This window comes from Hyla sarda, chromosome 5, assembly GCF_029499605.1.
Source record: "Hyla sarda isolate aHylSar1 chromosome 5, aHylSar1.hap1, whole genome shotgun sequence".
Lineage (NCBI taxonomy): Eukaryota > Metazoa > Chordata > Amphibia > Anura > Hylidae > Hyla > Hyla sarda.
Window position 1 is genome coordinate 160,650,907 of NC_079193.1, and position 18,476 is coordinate 160,669,382.

At 46.2% G+C, this 18,476-nt stretch overlaps 1 long non-coding RNA gene across 3 annotated transcripts in view; it reads left to right on the forward strand.

The window, feature by feature from the left end:
• The window catches only part of LOC130273568 (uncharacterized), a 77,343-nt gene extending 71,996 nt beyond the window's left edge, over window positions 1-5,347 (forward strand). For all 3 annotated transcript variants that reach the window (XR_008844046.1, XR_008844048.1, XR_008844047.1), the window contains exon 4: window positions 4,936-5,347. This is a non-coding gene — a long non-coding RNA (uncharacterized LOC130273568). The remainder of the gene's footprint in view (window positions 1-4,935) is intronic.
• The last annotated feature ends 13,129 nt before the right edge of the window (window positions 5,348-18,476 follow it).

An 18,476-nucleotide genomic window follows, 5' to 3' on the forward strand; every position in this document is an offset into this window, starting at 1 on the left:
TAAAGTACAACACTGTAATCGTGTAGCGACTGGTGTGGGCCAGTATTGTTTACATACACAAATTTAGATAGTATACATTGGATCGAGCATGAGTGAGGTGTGACTGGTGTGTGCCTATCTAGTAGCCCTGCCTGGCGATACTGTAGGTCCCCTGTCCTAATGACCTGGGCCTACACTGGAACCTCCTGTTGGCCCTAGGCAGCAAGGGGGATATTGAAACAATATTGCTGCGTCGCAAAAAAGCAGTTGAAGAAGGCTATTAGCCAGACAGATCCAATATACAGTATTTTATCTTAGATATCACCCTTTAAAGGTGTTTAGAGGTATAACATACATGTGGTAAAAAATAATACAATATAAGGACCCGAGGAAGGTAACCCGGGGTATGTAATAGTATTCACGTTTAAAAACCCACAATTGTATGTGTTGCATAGATAGAGATATATATATGCATTTCACAAAGATTGCATTAATCCAACGCGTTTCGCTAATCCGTGTGAGTACAGATAGCTCCTCAGGGAATCCAACGCGGATGAGCGAAACGCGTTGGGTTAATGCAATCTTTGTGAAATGCATATGTATATCTCTATCTATGCAACACATACAATTGTGGGTTTTTAAACGTGAATACTATTACATACCCCGGGTTACCTTCCTCGGGTGCTGATATTGTATTATTTTTTACCACATGTATGTTATACCTCTAAACACCTTTAAAGCGTGATATCTAAGATAAAATACTGTATATTGGATCTGTCGGGCTAATAGCCTTGTTCAACTGCTTTTTTGCGATGCAGCAATATTGTTTCAATATCCCCCTTGCAGCCTAGGGCCAACAGGAGGTTCCAGTGTAGGCCCAGGTCATTAGGACAGGGGACCTACAGTGTTGCCAGGCAGGGCTACTAGATAGGGACACACCAGTCACGCCTCACTCATGCTCGATCCAATGAATACTATCTAAATTTGTGTATGTAAACAATATTGGCCCACACCAGTCGCTACACAATTACAGTGTTGTACTTTAATTAATACATTTATTGCGTTTTTCTTGATTTTTGTGATGTTGTATTAACATATTTCCTCCTACCCCAGACAAGTAACGTCTACACAAGTTACGTCTATGCGCAACCACAGTATAACCCAGGATTACCGTTTTCCTTTAAAGGGTTGTGCAGTGCTGCTGCGTTCCAGGTGGCAGAGCTGCTGCAGCAACTGTTTAACACCTGAAAAGTACTGGTCATGTGTCCTATTTTAATAGTGTGTGTGCACGATAACTGACATGCATCAGACGGTCTCAATGGCAGCCGTCCTGCCTGGCACACAGAAGCTTTTTTTAACCCCTTAAGGATACAGGGTTTTTCCGTTTTTGCATTTTCATTTTTTCCTCATCACCTTCTAAAAATCATAACGCTTTCAATTTTGCACATAAAAGACCTCCGACTGTGTTCCAGCTGATCGGAACATCGCGATTTTATCGCGATGTCCCGATCAGCCCGACTGAGCTGCTGGGAAGCGTTTACTTTTGTTTTCAGATGCGGCGGTCAACTTTGATTGCCGTGTCTGAAGGGTTAACAGCGCGTGGCACAACGATCGATGCCGCGCGCTGTTAGCCCAGGGTCCCGGCTATGATAAGCAGTCAGGACCAACCCGGTGTTATGCGGGATCATGGCGTGACCCCGTTTTAAACCCCGGGACCTGCCATAGGGTGTACAGGTAGGCCCTACGTCCTTAAGAAATTAATGCACAACCTCTTTAATACCTCAACATATTAAAATAATCCTTAATAAAAATACAATTTGAAAATACAACATAAACAATAAACATACACATATAGATATTCCCACATGAACACACTGTACATGTTTATTAACAACACAGTATACAGGCCACTTATACACAATTTGCACATTGCACACATATACACAATACATGGCCACACTACATAGGATTACACTTACATATTCTTTTAGAAAACTTGTCCAATGGGCTAGGAGGCCATACCATTTAGCAGCTGTGGAGGTAGGGCTATAAGCTTCATGATGCTGTTTACTACCTCCTGTCCTCTTCGTCTTGACTGCTCTGCACCAGCAGCAGCAGGAAGATGGAAGACATCCCGGTGAGGAGAGGGGCCGGGCAAGGGGAGTGGAGGAGAGGGGCCGGGGAAGAGGAGTGGAGGGGGGGGGGGTTCTTAAAGGAGCAGAGAACCGACAGCACACACTGCCCTGTGGAGTGAGCCTCTGCTGTTAGCAATAATTAACTACAGCGAGGTGCACTCCCAAATGCTGCAGGCTGCTGCCGATGCACTCTCTGGACCCATGTGTATCAGGGAAGGTGCAGGGGGCCCTCTGGAGATGGCCCAGGGCAATTGCCCTGTTTGCCCTGCCCTAATGCCAGCCTTGAGCAGATCGAAGCTCACCATGCCTGGATCTGTCGCTCCTTTCTTCCATTATTGAAATTTTTCAGAATATGCAAATGAGCAGCAAGTGGCACGGGCAGGGTAATGACCCTTGTCTAGGGCATTTGGACATCAGCGCTCAGCATTCGTTCAGCGCTCGACCCGGCTAATTTATATTATAATCTATATATAATCTATATTCATTCAATCGGTCTGGCTTCAAGGAGAACACCGGCTCCACGTGGCGCAGGATACAAAAGGAATGGAGATCAGATAAATTCAACGTAATTTATTTCCCAAGATGCAACGCGTTTCGCTGTGGGAAAGTTACGATAGTTTGTTACGTCGTTACAAGGAAGGGAAAGGAAACATTTGGAATTTTTTACAGCCTTATGTTTTACAGTCACCCTCTTATTTAAAAGATTCCACCCAATTAATCTCAGAACTTCAAAATATCAATTTACCCTACACTTTTGCTTTTCTTACTTTAAATGCATGCTCTTTATACTCTAATATCAATGCTGACCTAGGCCTAAGGGTGATTCAAGAACTCTTCTGTAGGGACAGCATTTGGCTGTCTGGGCATGCTGGGAGTAGTTTTTCTTTCTTTCTTTGAAAGCCGAGGTACGTGCTCTCAAATCACTCAAGTGTAAGTAAAAAGTGCAAGTGTTCACACAAAAAAACGTGCATGAGGATGCGGTCCAACACAAGTCCTTCTCCAACAGAAGAGAGAGGCCCCCCAACAAAGAAAAACCTTCGCCTCCAAGCCAAAAGGCACCTGCAAGGTTCCAGGTACGATGTTGCCTTTTGCTAAAGCTACTCAGGGACCGAAAAGTGTTCCTGGTGAACAACTCAGCGTTAACCAAGTTGCCACCGAGGAACCAGTAAAACTGGTTCAGCATTCCTGCCGAAGCGGGAATGGAGGTGAGGAACCTGATGGCCGCACACACCTCCCCTAGACCGGCCGGAGGGACACCTAGAAGGGCTACCATACCCTGACCAAATCCTAGTGTACATAAAAGGAACACAAACGTTAGTACAGTGACAAAACATATAAGATAAATAAGTGGATGTGCACAGTGTGATACTGCATGGACATCCAGCTGGATCTACAAAAATTTCTCTGCAGATCAACAGCCAGATGGCCGGAACGCTAGAGGTGAGTGCTCAGAAGAGTGAGAGAAAAAGTGTGTGCTGCATGCCATCAGTCAAGTGGGGTCCCTACTCCCAAGTGAGTTCCAGCACCCTGGGGTCACCACTCTCAGGGCACTTTTGCACCTCGGCCTTCCCTCTACCTGAACCTTAGGGCAAGATTCAGAAGATACAGGTCGCTTTAGGGCCCGCCGCCTGGCCATAAAGTCGGCCCTGGTTTACCTGCACCATTCTGTGTGGTTCCCATATCCTGCCTTGGTGGTCTTCCACACCGCCAACTAACAGGAAGAGGAGGGCAATGAATACTGATCAGCTTATCCGAGCGCTGAATAAGCTGATGTCACAGTGCCCTAGGCAAGGATTGGAACCCTGCCCATGCCACTTGTTACTCATTTGTATATTTTGAAAAAGGAAGATAACAGAGCAATGGATGCAGGCATGGTGAGCATCATTTTCATCAGTGTCACCCACACTACCAAAAAATGAAAATAACATGAAACACTTGTATATTGGCTCAAGTTTTCATGAAATAAGCAACCAATTAATGAAGTAAGGTTTATCAAATGCATGATGCAATTTACACCATAGATTATTGGTGAGCGCCAAGCTTACCAAGATGATACAATATTAGCTAATATTACGTCACCAAATTCTATAAAAGTCACAGTATCTGTTGCTTGGCAAGTTTAGGGTGGGTTCACACTGTGTTAACTAACTACAGGAGCCGGATCCAGCCGGACCCGGCCCCCTTCTCATTCATTTGAATGAGCCAACTGGAGTCACATAGTGACTCCGGTCGGCTCATTTTTGCCCCGTATCCGGTTTTCAGACCGGACTGAAAACCACAGCATACCACAGTTTTCAGTCCGGTAAGAAGACTGCATCCGGTTCCCGTAGTTAGTAAATGCAGTGTGAACTCACCAAGCAACAGATACTGTGACTTTTATAGAATTTGGTGACGTAATATTAGCTAATATTCCATCATCTTGGTACGCTTGGCGGTTTTCTATTGGTCACCAATACTGACTATGTAATCTATGATGTAAGTTTTATCATGCATTGTATAAACCTTACTTTATTAGTTGGTTGCTGATATCATGGAAACTAGAGCCAATACAATTTTTTTTTATGTTATTTTCGTTTTTATCACCCCAAAATTATGTAAGAACAGCTGTTTTCATGCTCGCAACTTTTTACGTGTAGAACAGTGTATTTGTCAAGATAAACAAAAATGAGTAGTTATAGTAACAGTATAGTAACTATTGTGAGATGTATAGTTTCTTTTACCACTCTACAAAGCAGATCTGTCAGGAAAGGCAGTAAGCATGCATAAACGTGCATAACCTTATACAGTATACATTTAGTTTTTCTTTTATCTCTTTTTAAAGGTTACAACTGTGAACAACAAGCAATGAAGAAAATGAAGCAAGAACATTACAATATACTTTGACTTTTGGAGAAAAGAGTACAGCGATCAGTGTTATCCATTTATTTTATTTATTTATGTTTCCTTGAAATCCTTGTAGAATGAGGATTCCCAACAAAGACATTGGCCCAGACTTATCAATCTGCCTAGACTGTCTGGTTTTGCCCATAACAACCAATCACAGCTCAGATTTCAGCTTTTGTTGGTTGTTATGGGAAAACCAGACCGTTTTGGTTTTAGGCTGATAATTTGGCTTGTCAGTGGTTTGGGCCTTCACCTAACATGCTATACAGTTATAACAATTAATGCATTTTAATAGGGAAAGACTGTGACATAATAAAGAAATTATAAGCATTAAAAAAATCTTTACCAAGTCTACTTTTCTGGTGTCGTTTCTAGTAAATCCATCCTGAATATAAACTCTGCTAATATAGCTCTGACCCATCAATGCATTGACTCCACAAGGTATCCTGTGGTACTGTCACGATGCCGGCTGGCAGGTAGTGGATCCTCTGTGCCAGAGAGGGATTGGCGTGGACCGTGCTAGTGGACCGGTTCTAAGCCACTACTGGTTTTCACCAGAGCCCGCCGCAAAGCGGGATGGTCTTGCTGCGGCGGTAGTGACCAGGTCGTATCCACTAGCAACGGCTCACCTCTCTGGCTGCTGAAGAAAGGCGCGGTACAAGGGAGTAGGCAAAAGCAAGGTCGGACGTAGCAGAAGGTCGGGGCAGGCAGCAAGGATCGTAGTCAGGGGCAACGGCAGAAGGTCTGGAAACACAGGCAAGGAACACACAAGGAACGCTTTCACTGGCACTAAGGCAACAAGATCCGGCAAGGGAGTGCAGGGGAAGTGAGGTGATATAGGGAAGTGCACAGGTGAACACACTAATTGGAACCACTGCGCCAATCAGCGGCGCAGTGGCCCTTTAAATCGCAGAGACCCGGCGCGCGCGCGCCCTAGGGAGCGGGGCCGCGCGCGCCGGGACAGAACAGACGGAGAGCGAGTCAGGTAGGGGAGCCGGGGTGCGCATCGCGAGCGGGCGCTACCCGCATCGCGAATCGCATCCCGGCTGGCAGCGGAATCGCAGCGCCCCGGGTCAGAGGACGTGACCGGAGCGCTGCCGCGGGGAGAGTGAAGCGAGCGCTCCGGGGAGGAGCGGGGACCCGGAGCGCTCGGCGTAACAGTACCCCCCCCCTTGGGTCTCCCCCTCTTCTTAGAGCCTGAGAACCTGAGGAGCAGACTTTTGTCTAGGATGTTGTCCTCAGGTTCCCAGGATCTCTCTTCAGGACCACAACCCTCCCAGTCCACTAAAAAAAAATTTTTCCCTCTGACCTTTTTGGCAGCTAAAATTTCTTTGACCGAGAAGATGTCCGAGGAGCCGGAAACAGGAGTGGGAGGAACAGATTTGGGAGAAAAACGGTTGAGGATGAGTGGTTTGAGAAGAGAGACGTGAAAGGCATTAGGGATACGAAGAGAGGGAGGAAGAAGAAGTTTATAAGAGACAGGATTAATTTGACACAAAATTTTGAAAGGACCAAGATAGCATGGTCCCAACTTGTAGCTAGGGACACGGAAGCGGACATATTTAGCGGAGAGCCATACCTTGTCTCCAGGGGAAAAAACGGGGGGAGCTCTTCTTTTCTTATCCGCGAACTTCTTCATGCGTGATGAAGCCTGTAAGAGAGAATTTTGGGTCTCTCTCCATATGATGGAAAGGTCACGAGAAATTTAATCCACAGCGGGCAGACCAGAGGGCAAGGGAGTAGGGAGGGGGGGAAGAGGGTGACGGCCGTACACCACGAAAAATGGGGATTTGGAGGAAGACTCAGAGACCCTGAAGTTATACGAGAATTCGGCCCATGGGAGGAGATCTGCCCAGTCATCCTGGCGGGAGGAAACAAAATGTCGCAAATAATCACCCAAGATCTGGTTAATCCTTTCTACTTGTCCATTGGACTGGGGATGATATGCAGAAGAAAAATGTAATTTAATCTTGAGTTGTTTACAGAGAGCCCTCCAGAATTTAGACACGAATTGGACGCCTCTATCCGAGACAATCTGCGTAGGCAACCCGTGAAGACGAAAAATGTGTATAAAAAATTGTTTAGCCAACTGAGGCGCAGAAGGAAGACCAGGAAGAGGGATGAAATGTGCCATTTTGGAGAATCGATCAACGACCACCCAAATAACAGTGTTGCCACGGGAAGGGGGTAAATCAGTAATAAAATCCATACCAATCAGAGACCAAGGCTGTTCGGGGACAGGCAGAGGATGAAGAAAACCAGCGGGCTTCTGGCGAGGAGTCTTATCCCGGGCACAGATAGTGCAGGCTCGCACAAAGTCCACAACATCCGTCTCCAGAGTCGGCCACCAATAGAAGCGGGAGATGAGTTGCACAGATTTCTTGATACCCGCATGACCTGCGAGATGGGAGGAGTGACCCCATTTGAGGATTCCGAGGCGTTGGCGAGGAGAAACAAAGGTCTTTCCTGGAGGAGTCTGCCTGATGGAGGCAGGAGAAGTGGAGATCAGGCAGTCAGGTGGAATGATGTGTTGCGGAGAGAGTTCAACTTCTGAGGCATCCGAGGAACGAGAGAGAGCATCGGCCCTAATGTTCTTATCGGCAGGACGAAAGTGAATCTCAAAATTAAATCGGGCAAAGAACAGAGACCACCGGGCCTGGCGAGGATTCAGCCGTTGGGCAGACTGGAGGTAGGAGAGGTTCTTGTGGTCGGTGTAGATAATAACAGGAGAACTTGATCCCTCCAGCAGATGCCTCCATTCCTCAAGTGCTAATTTAATGGCTAGAAGCTCTCGATCCCCGATGGAGTAGTTCCTCTCCGCTGGAGAGAAGGTCCTAGAGAAAAAACCACAAGTGACAGCATGCCCGGAAGAATTTTTTTGTAGAAGAACAGCTCCAGCTCCCACTGAGGAGGCATCAACCTCCAATAGGAAGGGTTTGGAAGGGTCAGGTCTGGAGAGGACGGGAGCCGAAGAAAAGGCAGACTTGAGTCGTTTAAAGGCGTCTTCTGCTTGAGGAGGCCAGGACTTGGGATCAGCATTTTTTTTGGTTAAAGCCACGATAGGAGCCACAATGGTAGAAAAATGTGGAATAAATTGCCTGTAATAATTGGCGAACCCCAAAAAGCGTTGGATAGCACGGAGTCCGGAGGGGCGTGGCCAATCTAAGACGGCAGAGAGTTTGTCTGGATCCATCTGTAGTCCCTGGCCAGAGACCAAATATCCTAGAAAAGGAAGAGATTGGCATTCAAACAGACATTTCTCAATTTTGGCATAGAGTTGGTTGTCACGAAGTCTCTGAAGAACCATACGGACATGCTGGCGGTGTTCTTCTAGATTGGCAGAAAAAATTAGGATATCGTCCAGATATACAACAACACAGGAGTATAACAGATCACGAAAAATTTCATTGACAAAGTCTTGGAAGACGGCAGGGGCGTTGCACAGTCCAAAGGGCATGACCAGATACTCAAAGTGTCCATCTCTGGTGTTAAATGCCGTTTTCCACTCGTCCCCCTCTCTGATGCGGATGAGGTTATAGGCGCCTCTTAAGTCCAATTTAGTGAAGATGTGGGCACCTTGGAGGCGATCAAAGAGTTCAGAGATGAGGGGTAAGGGGTAGCGGTTCTTAACCGTGATTTTATTAAGACCGCGGTAGTCAATGCAAGGACGTAGGGAGCCATCTTTTTTGGACACAAAGAAAAATCCGGCTCCGGCAGGAGAGGAGGATTTACGGATAAAGCCCTTTTTTAGATTCTCCTGGACGTATTCGGACATGGCAAGAGTCTCTGGGGCAGAGAGAGGATAAATTCTGCCCCGGGGTGGAGTAGTGCCCGGGAGGAGGTCGATAGGGCAATCATAAGGCCTGTGAGGAGGTAGAGTCTCAGCTTGTTTTTTGCAGAAAACATCCGCGAAGTCCATATAGGCCTTAGGGAGACCGGTTACTGGAGGAACCACAGAGTTACGGCAAGGGTTACTGGGAACCGGTTTTAGACAGTTCTTGGAACAAGAGGACCCCCAACTCTTGATCTCCCCAGTGGACCAATCCAGGGTAGGGGAATGAAGTTGAAGCCAGGGAAGTCCAAGGAGAATTTCCGAGGTGCAATTGGGGAGGACCAAAAGTTCAATCCTCTCATGATGAGATCCGATGCTCATAAGAAGGGGCTCCGTGCGGAAACGTATGGTACAGTCCAATCTTTCATTATTTACACAATTGATGTAGAGGGGTCTGGCGAGACTGGTCACCGGGATGTTGAACCTGTTGACGAGAGAGGCCAAAATAAAATTTCCTGCAGATCCAGAGTCCAAGAAGGCCACTGTAGAGAAGGAGAAGGCAGAGGCAGACATCCGCACAGGCACAGTAAGACGTGGAGAAGCAGAGTAGACATCAAGGACTGTCTCACCTTTGTGCGGAGTCAGCGTACGTCTTTCCAGGCGGGGAGGACGGATAGGACAATCTCTCAGGAAGTGTTCGGTACTAGCACAGTACAGGCAGAGGTTCTCCATACGGCGTTGTGTCCTCTCTTGAGGTGTCAGGCGAGACCGGTCGACCTGCATAGCCTCCACGGCGAGAGGCACAGGAACAGATTGCAGGGGACCAGAGGAGAGAGGAGCCGAGGAGAAGAAACGCCTCGTGCGAACAGAGTCCATATCTTGGCGGAGTTCCTGACGCCTTTCGGAAAAACGCATGTCAATGCGAGTGGCTAGGTGAATAAGTTCATGTAGATTAGCAGGAATTTCTCGTGCGGCCAGAACATCTTTAATGTTGCTGGATAGGCCTTTTTTGAAGGTCGCGCAGAGGGCCTCATTATTCCAGGACAATTCTGAAGCAAGAGTACGGAATTGTACGGCATACTCGCCAACGGAAGAATTACCCTGGACCAGGTTCAACAGGGCAGTCTCAGCAGAAGAGGCTCGGGCAGGTTCCTCAAAGACACTTCGGATTTCCGAGAAGAAGGAGTGTACAGAGGCAGTGACGGGGTCATTGCGGTCCCAGAGCGGTGTGGCCCATGACAGGGCTTTTCCGGACAGAAGGCTGACTACGAAAGCCACCTTAGACCTTTCAGTGGGAAACAGGTCCGACATCATCTCCAGATGCAGGGAACATTGGGAAAGAAAGCCACGGCAAAACTTAGAGTCCCCATCAAATTTATCCGGCAAGGATAAGCGTATCCCAGGAGCGGCCACTCGCTGCGGAGGAGGTGCAGGAGCTGGCGGAGGAGATGACTGCTGAAGCTGTGGTAGTAACTGTTGTAGCATAACGGTCAGTTGAGACAGCTGTTGGCCTTGTTGCGCTATCTGTTGTGACTGCTGGGCGACCACCGTGGTGAGGTCAGCGACAACTGGCAGAGGAACTTCAGCGGGATCCATGGCCGGATCTACTGTCACGATGCCGGCTGGCAGGTAGTGGATCCTCTGTGCCAGAGAGGGATTGGCGTGGACCGTGCTAGTGGACCGGTTCTAAGCCACTACTGGTTTTCACCAGAGCCCGCCGCAAAGCGGGATGGTCTTGCTGCGGCGGTAGTGACCAGGTCGTATCCACTAGCAACGGCTCACCTCTCTGGCTGCTGAAGAAAGGCGCGGTACAAGGGAGTAGGCAAAAGCAAGGTCGGACGTAGCAGAAGGTCGGGGCAGGCAGCAAGGATCGTAGTCAGGGGCAACGGCAGAAGGTCTGGAAACACAGGCAAGGAACACACAAGGAACGCTTTCACTGGCACTAAGGCAACAAGATCCGGCAAGGGAGTGCAGGGGAAGTGAGGTGATATAGGGAAGTGCACAGGTGAACAAACTAATTGGAACCACTGCGCCAATCAGCGGCGCAGTGGCCCTTTAAATCGCAGAGATCCGGCGCGCGCGCGCCCTAGGGAGCGGGGCCGCGCGCGCCGGGACAGAACAGACGGAGAGCGAGTCAGGTAGGGGAGCCGGGGTGCGCATCGCGAGCGGGCGCTACCCGCATCGCGAATCGCATCCCGGCTGGCAGCGGAATCGCAGCGCCCCGGGTCAGAGGACGTGACCGGAGCGCTGCCGCGGGGAGAGTGAAGCGAGCGCTCCGGGGAGGAGCGGGGACCCGGAGCGCTCGGCGTAACAGGTATCTGGCATTAAGCAGCAGTACCTTCCAGGGCTGAAATATTAGCTGCAGTTTGGTCTCTGCAGTGATGAATGGCATATAACAGCTCAGGCCTGTAATGACTGCAGTGGTCACATATATGTACATCACATCTTCGCTGCAGAGCAATAAACAAAGAATATCGAAGGCTGACAAAGGACCAAGGGCGTACCTGTACGCCCGTGGGAATTTCGGTCCCCGCCGCGCGCCGCGCGGGGACCGGGCCGGGGTGACTGCTGATATCTATCAGCAGGCACCCCGCGCAAATGCCCAGGAGGGTCATTAGACCCCCCCATGTCGGCAATCGACGCAAATCGCAAGTGAATTCACACTTGCGATTTGCGCCGATTCCGGGTCATTACGGGTCTATGGTGACCCGGAATAGAAGGGGGATCGCGGGTGTCCTAGACACCCACGATCCCCCTTTAGCGATAGGAGTGAGGTGGCAGGGTTGCCACCCCTCCTATCTCTGCTATTGGTGGTCTAGACGCGACCACCAATAGCAGATCGGGGGTGGAGGGGTTTACTTTCGGTTTCCCCGTTCTGCCCACCCACAATAGGCGGGGCAGGACAGGGAAACCGACAGGGACCGGCGCCGAAGATCCACTTACCCATAGGCGACGGCAGCGGGCGACGATCAGCGGCGGCAGCGGGCGACGATCGGAGGAAGAAGAGGACCGCGACGCAGCTTCCTGGATCCAACGGAAGCCGGTGAGTTACTTAGCAACATCTGGAGGGCTACAGTCTGAGACCACTATAGTGGTCTCTAAACTGTAACCCTCCAGATGTTGCAAAACTACAACTCCCAGCATGCCCAGAGAGCTGTTTAGGTTTTGTAACAGCTGGAGGTCTACAGTTTTAGACCACTGCAAAGTGATCTCTATACTGTGCACCTCCAGATCTTGCAAAACTACAACTCCCAGCATGCCCAGACAGCAGTTTTCTGTCTGGGCATGCTGGGAGTTGTAGTTTTGCAACATCTGGAGGTCCACAGTTTGGAGACCACTGTGCAGTGGTCTCTAAACTATAGCTCTCCAGATGTTGCAAAACTGCAACTCCCAGCATGTCTAAACAGCAAACAGCTGTCTCTGCATGCTGGGAGTTGTAGTTGCGATCCCTCCAGCTGTTGCATAACTACATCTCCCAGCATGCCTTTCGGCGATCAGTACATGCTGGGAGTTGAAGTTTTGCAACAGCTGGAGGCACACTGGTTGGAAAATACTGAGTTAGGTAACAGAACCTAACTGAAGGTTTTCCAACCAGTGTGCCTCCAGCTGTTGCATAAGTACAACTCCCAGCATGCACGGTCTGTCAGTACATGCTGGGAGTTGTAGTTTTGAAACAGCTGGAGGTTTGCCCCTCCATGTGAACGTACAGGGTACATTCACACTGGCGGGTTTACAGTAAGTTTTCTGCTTCAAGTATGAGCTGCGGCAAATTTTTCACCGCAGCGCAAACTCCTAGCGGTAAATTCACTATAAACCTCTGCCAGTGTGAATGTACCCTAAAAACACTACACTTACACATAATAAAGGGTAAAACACTACATATACACCCCTTTACACTGTCCCCCCCAATAAAAATAAAAAACGTATTGTACGGCAGTGTTTCCAAAACAGAGCCTCCAGCTTTTGCAAAACAACAACTCACAGCATTTCCGGACAGCCACTAACTGTCCAGGCATGCTGGGAGTTTAGCAACAGCTGGAGGCACTCTGTTTGGGAATCACTGGCGTAGAATACCCCTATGTCCACCCCTGTGCAATCCCTAATTTAGTCCTCAAATGCGCATGGCGCTGTCTCACTTCAGAGCCCTGTCGTATTTCAAGGAAACAGTTTAGTGCCACATATGGGGTATCTCCGTACTCAGGAGAAATTGCACTACTAATTTTGGGGGCTTTTTTTTCCTTTTACCCCTTATGAAAAAGAAAAGTTGGGGTCTACACCAGCCTGTTAGTGTAAAAAAAAATTTTTTTTTACACTAACATGCTGGTGTTGTCCTTTACTTTTTATTTTCACGGAAGGTAAAAGGAAAAAAAGACCCCCAAAATTTGTAACGCAATTTCTCCTGAGTACGGAAATACCCCATATGTGGGCGTAAAATGCTCTGTGGACGCACAACAAGGCTCAGGAGTGAGAGCGCACCATGTACATTTGAGGCCTAAATTGGTGATTTGCACAGGGGTGGCTGATTTTATAGCGGTTCTTACATAAACCCCAAAAAAATAAATACCCACATGTGACCCCATTTTGGAAACGACACCCCTCACGGAACATAACAAGGGGTATAGTGAGCTTGAATACCCCACAGGTGTTTGACAAATTTTCATTAAAGTTGGATGGGAAAATGAAAAAAAAGAAAAATTTCACTAAAATGCCGGTGTCACCCTAAATTTTTCATTTTCACAAGGGAAAATTAAAAAAAGCCCCCCAAAATTTGTAACCCAATTTCTTCTGAGTAAGAGCATACCCCATATGTGGATGTAAAGTGCTCTATGGGTGCACTACAATGCTCAGAAGAGAAGGAGCGCCATTGGGATTTTGAAGAGAAAATTTGTCTGGAATTGAAGGCCACGTGTGTTTACAAAGCCCCCATGGTACCAGAACAATGGACCCCCCATATGTGACCCCATTTTGGAAACTACACCCCTCATGTAATGTAGTAAGGGGTACAGTGAGCATTTACACCCCACAGGTGTCTGACAGATTTTTGGAACAGTGATCCGTGAAAATGAAAAATTTTATTTTCGATTTGCACAGCCCACTGTTCCAAAGATCTGTCAAACGCCAGTGGGGTGTAAATGCTCACTGCACCACTTATTAAATTCTGTGAGGGGTGTAGTTTCCAAAATAGGGTCACATGTGGGGGGGGGGTGTTCCACTATTCTGGCACCACGGGGGGCTTTGTAAATGCACATGGCCCCAGACTACCATTCCAAACGAATTCTCTTTCCAAAAGCTCAATGGTGCTCCTCCTTTTCTGAGCATTGTAGTTCGCCCGTAGTGCACTTCAGGTTCACTTATGGGGTACCTCCATACTCAGAAGAGATGGGGTTACAAATTTTGGGGGGTATTTTCTGCTATTAACCCTTGCAAAAATGTGAAATTTGGGGGGAAACACACATTTTAGTGAAAAATTATTATTATTTTTTTTACATATGCAAAAGTCGTGAAACCCTTGTGGGGTATTAAGGCTCACTTTATTCCTTGTTACGTTCCTCAAGGGGTCTAGTTTCCAAAATGGTATGCCATGTGTTTTTTTTTTGCGGTTCTGGCACCATAGGGGCTTCCTAAATGCGACATGCCCCCCGAGCAAAATTTGCTCTCAAAAAGTCAAATATCACTCCTTCTCTTCTGAGCATTGTAGTTCGCCCGTAATGCACTTCAGGCCAACTTATGGGGTGCCTCCATACTCAGAAGGGATGGGGTTACAAATTTTGGGGGTATTTTCTGCTATTAACCCTTGCAAAAATGTGAAATTTGGGGGGAAAGACACATTTTAGTGAAAAAACAATTTTTTTTTTACATATGCAAAAGCCGTGAAACACCTGTGGGGTATTAAGGCTCACTTTATTCCTTGTTACGTTCCCCAAGGGGTCTAGTTTCCAAAATGGTATGCCATGTAGGTTCTTTTTGCTTTTCTGGCACCATAGGGGCTTCTTAAATGCAACATGCCCCCCAAAAACCATTTCTGAAAAACGTACTCTCCAAAATCCCCTTGTCGCTCCTTCGCTTCTGAGCCCTCTACTGCACCCACCGAACACTTTACATAGACATATGAGGTATGTCCTTACTCGAGGGAAATTGGGCTACAAATATAAGTATACATTTTCTCCTTTTACCCCTTGTAAAAATTCTAAAATTGGGTTTACAAGAACATGCGAGTGTAAAAAATAAAGATTGTGAATTTTCTCCTCCACTTTGCTGCTATTCCTGTGAAACACCTAAAGGGTTAAAACACTTACTGATTGTCATTTTGAATACTTTGGGGGGTGTAGTTTTTATAATGGGGTCATTTGTGGGGTATTTCTAATGTGAAGACCCTTCAAATCCACTTCAAACCTGAACTGGTCCCTGAAAAAAAGCGAGGTTCAAAATTTTGTGAAAAATTGGAAAAGTGCTGCTGAACTTTGAAGCCCTCTGGTGTCTTCCAAAAGTAAAAACACGTCAATTTTATGATGCAAACATAAAGTAGACATATTGGAAATGTGAATAAAAAAAATATTTTGAATATCCATTTTCCTTACAAGCAGAAAGCTTCAAAGTTAGAAAAATGCAAAATTTTCTAATTTTTCATCAAATTTTGGGATTTTTCACCAAGAAAGGATGCAAGTTACCACAAAATGTTACCACTATGTTAAAGTAGAATATGTCACAAAAAAACAATCTCGGAATCAGAATGATAACTAAAAGCATTCCAGAGTTATTAATGTTTAAAGTGACAGTGGTCAGATGTGCAAAAAACGCTCTGGTCCTAAGGTGTAAAATGGCCTGGTCCTTAAGGGGTTAAGTAGCCTCTAAAAGGGTACTCTGATTGGTCAAAGTTATGCAGCCCCATAAGCAACAAACTGCAAAGCATTAAAGGTCAGTGGACACGTATCATCTATCCACAGAATTGGGGATGAGTGTCTGATATCATGGAGTGGGGTTCTCACCGATGGGGACCAATCATCTTGAGCACAGGACAAGTCCCCTGTCTAAATTAAGTGACTGCATACACACTTGACGCCACTCCATTAATTAGGTTGGCTATCTTTAGTAATACCATATAAAATGAATGGAACAGCAATCAAGTATACATAATTCATACATACACAGCAACTAAGTAAAGAAACCACGGCTGGTCCACTATAACATAACACTACTAACAAAATAGACCCAGATCATGTAAAATGACTTTTATTAACACATATGCAAAAAATACATACAATAAAAAATAATAAAAAGAGAATAAAATAAGGCACTACAATAGCAGTCACAGAAGATGGGAGCAGGCAAGTGGTGTAGCCCTACATGGAGTACAGGGAAAAACTGGTGTACCATAGAAAATACAAATATAAACATGGAAGAGGTCACCAGATATTATTGAAAAATGTCTATAAACACATGGGTAACAAATAATGTGACAGTGACACATCAAAGAATGTCCTAAACGGGAAAGAGTACAATAAACAGAGAGTAGCCAAGGGAGAAATGAATGAGACACCATAAAGTCCTCCTGACGTGCAGCCGCACACCTACCTCCTCCTACCCCAACGTACGTTTTGCCTGTGCTTCGTCCCCTGAAGGTAGGTGTGCGGCTGCATGGCAGGAGGACTTTATGGTGTCTCATTCATTTCTCTCTTGGCTACTCTCTGTTTATTGTACTCTTTCCCGTTTAGGACATTCCTTGATGTGACACTGTCACATTATTCGTTACCCATGTGTTTATAGACATTTTTCAATATCTATTGACCTCTTCCATGTTTACATTTGTATTTTCTATGGTACACCAGTTATTCCCTGTACTCCATGTAGGGCTACACCACTTGCCTGCTCCCATCTTCTGTGATTGCTATTGTAGTACCTTATTTTATCCTCTTTTTATTATTTTTTATTGTATGTATTTTTTGCAGATGTGTTAATAAAAGTCATTTTACATGATCTGGTTCTATTTTGTTGGTAGAATCAAGTATACATACTGCTGCTCCATTCAGACAGGAGCTTTGAGAGTTCCATTTTTGAGGTTAAGTGAGCCCCAGGGGTTGGCCCCAAAGCAATTTAATATCCCCAATCCTATATATATATATATATATATATATATATATATATATATATATATAGTGGATAAGTGTCTCTTTTTCAGCAATTAGTTCTACAGTATCTTTAAGCAGGTACTAACTATTGAATGTAAGGAACTTCAAACCACACCTGCTGTTTTGGACATGCTCTGACCCAGTGATCTGCCCAATAGAGTTTGACCCTTATTAAAGACGCTCACATTTATATGTGTCCCAATTTTCCCTGTTTCCAAAACATCAAATACAATATTGGTTCCCCAATAAGTAGTTTGCCTATAATGATCCCTTCCATAAGCTCATAGTAATCCTTTGTTTTTACATTGTTTCTACTGAAGACATTCTCCAATTCCAATGTATGTATACAAATATATTCCTATAAAGATAAAATCATACATAGGGATGATTTTTTCTCCAAGTATTTTGTTTGGAGCGTGGAAAAGATGCAGGAGATGCAAAGCAATCTGTCACATTTGGGCAGGGAACAGTGAAGCCCTAACTCACCCACAGCCACTGTCCCTACCTATTGCCTATCTGCTCTAAGTGACCAACTTGTGGATCAACTACCACAATGACAAACCCTCACTGCTAAGTGCTGGGGCAGCTTAGTCAAAATAATAAAATACAAACTAAAGTAGGAGTCAAGGAATGGCTGGAGACACACAAACTAACAAAGATACACTAAGACACACACATGGTCAAATCAATGTCAGTCTAGCCGAGGTCGGTATCAGGAAATAGCGGAGTACAGGAGCACAGAGCAAGAGACGAGTCAAGGGAAAAGCCAAAGATCAATAAACAAGCAGGTATCCAGTAAGCAGGAGGTGTCAGTTAAGGTATAACCTTTCACAAACATTGAACTGATCACTGCTCCTAGGTTATATAGGAAGCTGATCAGGGATACAACTTCCTGATAGGTAGCAGAGTTCAGAACCACACCCAGACAATACAGGTGAGCTCCAAGCTGCTCCAGCCCCACTAGAGTCATTTACTCCTTCATATATGGCCAGAGTCAGATGTTGCACAATCATTTGATAACAGCAACCTTACCACTTACTTTCCTCAGCTAACGTTGCAGAACTGAGTATTGTATACAACTGGTAGAAAGCTTCAAGTACTTGGGTATACAGGTGACCCCCTCTGTCCATGATTTCATTGTTACTAATTTACTGCCTCTATTGAATCAGAGTTCCCAAAAGGTGTCTGTTTGGTGTAACTTGCCTCTATGAGTGGTAGGATGCGCTAATCTAGATAAAATGGTATTGATGCCCCAGTTGTCATACATTCTGCAGAACTCCCCTGTATGGATAGCGATGACACACTTTCAGAGAATACAACGTCTCTTTCGGCAGCTGGTATGGGAGGGCAGGTATGCAAGGATAAGATTAGAATCATTACAAAGGGGTAAGGCTTCTGACGGATTAGCCCTTCCGAACCCCTGGTTGTATTATTTGGCCTCCCAATTACATCAAATAAGAGGGTGGGCGGGGATAGCGACTCTGGGCCCTACTGGAAAATTGTTTATGGCAAAATATGGGGGATGTACCCCTCTCCCCATCCTGGAAATAGGTGCCCTTACTAGACCACCAGATGCCTCAC